The sequence below is a fragment of the Arvicola amphibius genome, chromosome 11 (genome assembly GCF_903992535.2).
Source record: "Arvicola amphibius chromosome 11, mArvAmp1.2, whole genome shotgun sequence".
In the NCBI taxonomy this organism is placed as follows: domain Eukaryota; kingdom Metazoa; phylum Chordata; class Mammalia; order Rodentia; family Cricetidae; genus Arvicola; species Arvicola amphibius.
The window spans coordinates 33,787,627-33,793,161 of record NC_052057.2 but is presented as its reverse complement, the minus strand read 5'-3'; positions in this window follow the sequence as shown (position 1 = coordinate 33,793,161).

The following is a 5,535-nucleotide window of genomic DNA, read 5'->3' as shown; positions in this document are numbered from 1 at the left end:
ATTCCTGGGAGAGGCTAATTCTCTTTTTCTTAGCACTCATTAGTTTCCTAGCAGATCTAGGAGTAGGATCCCTTGAAATTTACCCTTTGGCATTAAGGGTTAGTCTCCTGGGTTACACTGCCCAACCATTTGAAAGGATGTTTCCTGTGCCTGGTACTCTCTCTCTCTCTCTCTCTCTGTGTGTGTGTGTGTGTGTGATGCATAATTTTAGGTAAATGTAAAATACTATGATTCTTTGAGACTTTATCAAACAATCTTGGTATTGTCTCTTGTCTCCCCCTCTCCTTCTATACTAACCTCCTTCTATGCTCCCCATTGCATCCACCTCTCCATTTTCCATTTTCTACTTCATATCACCCATATCCTGCTCTTCTTCTCTCATCTTACCCCATCGTCCAGTTCTACCTTCCTGGTTTCTGTGGTAACTCCATATTATTGTGGGCTTTTGGTTGTGATTGAGTCCTTAATTTGTTACAGCTCACAATATTAATTATACTGATCCATGAACATGAGAGGTCTTTTCATTTTCTACCATCTTTTTCAATCTCTTCTTAAGAGATCTGGGTTTTCATTGTAGATATCTTCCATCTCCATAGATTTATTCCAAGATATTTTATTGTCTTTGATGATATTGTAAATTGGAGTGTGTCCATGTCTCTTTCTCAGGGTGTCTATTATTGGTAGGGTGTTTTTGCTTGATATGTAGAAAGGCTACTGATTTTTAAAAGTTGATTTTCAACCCTGTCACTTGGCTGAAATTGTGGATTGCTTCTAGTTTTCTGGTGGGACTTTTAGGATCTTTTATGTATAACTATATCATCTTCAAATAGTAATAATTTGACTTCTTTTTCCATTTCTCTCCCATTAAATTTCTTCTTTTACCATCTTACTCTGGCTGATGTTTTCAGCACAATATTGAAAAGGAGTGGGAATGGTGGACAACCCTTAGGTTATTTTTCATATTTTAATGGGATTGATTTAAATTTTTCTCTATTTAGGATAATGTTGGCTGTGGGTTTGTCTTATGTAGCCTTTATTATGGTGAGATATGGTCCCTCCAGTATTTCTCTCTCTAGGACGTTTATCTTGAAAGCATGTTGGATTTTGTCAAAATTTCTTTCACATCTATTGAGATGATTATTTGATTTTTGTCTTTAAGTTTATATAATTTATTATACTAATGTATATATCCTGCATTTCCAGGATGAAGCCAATATGATTATGGTGGATGATTTTCTTGATATATTCTTGTATTCAGCTTGCCAGTATTTTATTGGAGATTTTTGCATTTATGTTTACCAGGAATATCAATTTGTAGTTTAGTTTTTGTTGTTTTGTATTTACCTGATTTGGGTGTTACCAGAGTACTGGCTTCATAGAACAAGCTTGGGTCGTGGAAAATTATCCCTTTCCTTCAACTATGGCAGATAATTTTCCTAGGTACAGTAATCTAGGTTGGGAGTCATGTTCTTTTAGAGTTTCCATTGAGGAATGAGGTGTTATTCTGATGGGTTTTCCTTTATACGTGTTTGTCCTCTTGCAGCTTTCAATATTTTTTCTTTGTTCTCCATATTTAGTGTTTTGATTATGAATAAAAACACAGGGTGTTTGTCTTTTGGTCTTGTTTAGTTGGGGTTTCGTGTGCTTCTTGTACCTGTATGGCTTTCTTCTATGATTTTGCTAAAGATTTGGTCTATGTCATTGATCTTAGATTCTTCTCCATCTTTTATGCTCATAAATCAAATATTTGGTCTTTTGGTGATGTTCTACATTTCCTGTATGTTTCTTTCCTGTGCTTTTTCCTTTTTTGTCTAGATTCTCTTCTTTATGTTTGACTTCTGATATTCTATTTTCTATTTGTAAGACTGTCCTCTTTGTTTTCTAGTTGGGTTTTTCAATTCCATCTTCATTTCAGATTGAGTCCTCTCCTACATTTCAATCTCTTTTCAATTCAGTTTTCACATCCTGAGTTATTTTCATTATTTTGTATATTTGTATTTTCTTGAACATCACTCAAGTGCTTATTTTTATTTTCTTGGTGCTCAAAAATGTTTATTTATGTCTTCTTTAAATTCCTTAAGGATAAAGCTTGTGATTATTCTTTTAAATTCTGTTTCCTCGAAATTTAGAAAATACTTCTATAGGACTAGTTGTTTTGATGAGAGCGATGCTGTTTTGACCATTCATATGTCTTTTATTTTTGCAAATTAACCTGGGCATGTGTACTTCTTTCTTTGGTTGTATCTGATGTGATAATCTGGTCTTATTTAGACTGGCCAGTGCAGGAGATGCATAACTTCAGCTTGTGCGTGGGCTGTTTAATTGGACCAAGGAAAGATGGCTCTGAAACTATATGTCCTTAGCTAGTATAGGAAAAGAATGTTTTCAAATGAAGAGGGTTTATAGCCACAGGTTTTACACTATGTATTTGTGTTTGAAGATGGCAGCAGGTTGGGGAAAGAGCAGAGACGAGAACTGACTTACCCAGGATATGTGGCTCATGCACTAAAAGGACTCATAGATTGTGGTTCTGGAATTAGGCTTGTGGAGAAAAAGATCTGGAAAGCAATGGATTAAAATGGAGGCTATAAAGTAGAGGACTTGAAGATTGACAGTTTTTAATTAATTCTTACAGGTGTTAATGAAACTAGTATTAAAACATCTGAAAGGATTCTCAGACAGTAAATATATATTGATTTGAATTTAGGTACATGCTTACATATTACATATATATATTTAAATATTAAGCATTTGTAAACATTTAAATCAAAGCATGTTTTCATTGTATTATGGTAATCAATTTTACTCTGATAGTGTAGGAGAGAATAAATTAAATTGATTTTAGCTGCCAGAATATTTTTCAGTGTTTTTAGTCCATAAGACTTCAAAACATTTAATGTATTTCTTAAATATAGATTAAAGCTTATTTTTGCAATTAGAACTGAACGTTGAGAGCCAGCACATTTCATTTATCAATAAGCCTGCGATTGACTGATAGCTAAGTTCTCAAAAGCACTGGAATAAATGATCTTTCTTTCTACTCTTCTCACCTCTGCTCTCCTCTAAAATAAATCATTTCCAAGCTGTCAACAAGGATGAGAAATTTCTAGCTAAAGACCTTTCTTTTCCTCCTCTAAGGCCTTGAAAAAGGGGGCTTAGAGTGAGAAGTGTCATAACGACAATAGTAAGTGCATTCTAGCAAGGATAAATAAAATGGCAAAGCCTGACAGTGAAGAATACGGAGAGGAATTCAAGTGACTAAACCTCCAATACAGGATTATCCTTGTTTGTGAGAAATCTATTCCAGGAAGAAATCGGTGCAGCAGTCTCTGCATACAGAAGCGGCTGTGCGGACTTGGGTCTTCAGGGAAACTGCTGCTGGGATTCAGAGTCCTACAGGGTAGGAGTTGCACCAACAAGCCAGTAATAGGCACCTACCTTGGCCTCTTTCTGTACAGTTATTGGGTACTGAATACACCATTTGGAGAGCAGCTGTCCTAAATCAGTGACACTCCTCCTGTCGTTAAAAGAAATTTGGTACTGTATTTTTATAGCTCTATTAACTTTTAAAATTTGAGTTTCTACTTGGTGAAAGGTGGAAATAAAGAAAACTGTGGACCGTGAATATCGTGAAGTGGTGCTAATTACATAAAAATACCATGGCCAGCGGTGGAAGTAACAGCGATAAAGTGAAATTTAACAGCCTTGTCCACTTTAGAGTCAGAACTAAGAGATTTTCTGAAGCCTTAAAGTGGTTTGATGTTAGCAACTGTGGTATCTGTAGAACATTCAAACTTGGATCAAAGTGTCAACATTTGCAAAAGCTATGTGCAAGCAATTGTTACTGTTAAGTCACATGTTGCTAGATAAAAAAATGTGCTCATCAATAAAATAAATTTTTTGAAACAAAGTTAATGAAATGCATTCATTCATTTGTTCTTTTTCAAGCATTTATTAAGTACCTCCAATGTACCTGACTGTGTAGTGGCAGAGAAAAGAAACTCAAACATAAAGGCCTTTGCTCTTTTGAAACTGTTCCTCTAATTAAATATCTTCTTTTTTTCAGCATGTTTTATTAATTTAGTTAATATTTAATCATTTTTCCTAAAAAATTGGATTCGTTCTAATTAAAAAGTTTTATATGTATGTATGTATGTATGCAGTATGTATGTATGTATGTATGTATGTATGTATGTATGTATAGTCTTCCTGTGGGTGTGTGCATGTGAGTGCATTTGTCCCCTGTGCCCAGAAGAGGGAACCATATCTCCTGGAGTTGGAGCTAACAGTCACTAGTGAGTCACCCAACATGGTCACTTGGAACCTACCTTGGTCCTCTGCAAGAATAGTAAGCATTATTAATCACTCAGACCTCCATCTCTCCAGCTCTTCTCCATTTTTTGAACATGATCTCTTTGTATATGATGTAGACATCTCTGCCTCTATTTTGTAATACAAAAGCAAATAACAAAGCTATGCTTCTATTTTGGGAGCTGAAAAAATGCAGAAAATCCTGTTTTGCTCAGGAAAAAAAAATTATGTATTTTTCTTCTGTGTTAAGGACTGTGCATGTCTACTAGAATAGCTATTTGACTTCTTAATTGTCCTAGTTAGCATTACTATTCCTGTGATGAGACTCCATGACTAAAATCAAGTTGGGGAGGGAAGGTTTTGTTTGGCTTATATCATTGTGGTCATCACTGAAGGAAGTGAGGGCAGGAGCTCAAACAGGGCTGGAATCTGGAGGCAGGAGCTGAAGCTGAGGACATGGAGGGGTGCTACTTACTGTCTTGCTTCACCAGGCTTGCTCAGTGTACATTCTTATAGAACCCAGGACCACCAACCCAGGAACAGCTCAGTACCACTCAAAATGGACTGGGTCTTCCACCATCAATCACTAATTAAGAAAATGCCCCACAGCTGTATCTTATGGAGGCATTTTCTCATTTGAGGTTCCCTCTTTTCAGATAACTCTAGTTTGTGTCAAGTTGACATAAAACTAGACAACACATTAATTTGAGGAAATATTCATGCTAACTTCAAAATTTGTAACACTGAAATAAAGTAATACACTTTATATTTTTAACTTAGGTATACAATTCTAGAGGAACGTTTGACATCCATTGAATCAAAATAATTTCTTCTTCATGTGTGGGGGAAAGAGAACCCTCATTTACTGTTGCTCAGCGTATAAACTGATTCATCAACTCTGTAATTCAGTGTGAAGAATCCTGAGTTCAAAGCAAATCTACTATGTGACCCAGCTATCACTCCTCAGCATATTCCTAAATGACTCAACATTCTACTACACAGATAATTGCTCAGCTATGTTCATTGCTGTTCTAGTCATGGTATATATCTGGTATATATACACTATGGAATATTCACCTGTAAAGAAAATTAAATCATGAAATTTGTAGGTAAATGGTTGCAACTAGAAATGATATTGAAAAAGATAAGTCAGATGTAGAAAGACAGATGTCACATGTTCTTGCTTAGCTGAAGTCCCTATCTCCAAAGCTTTTTTTTTTTTTT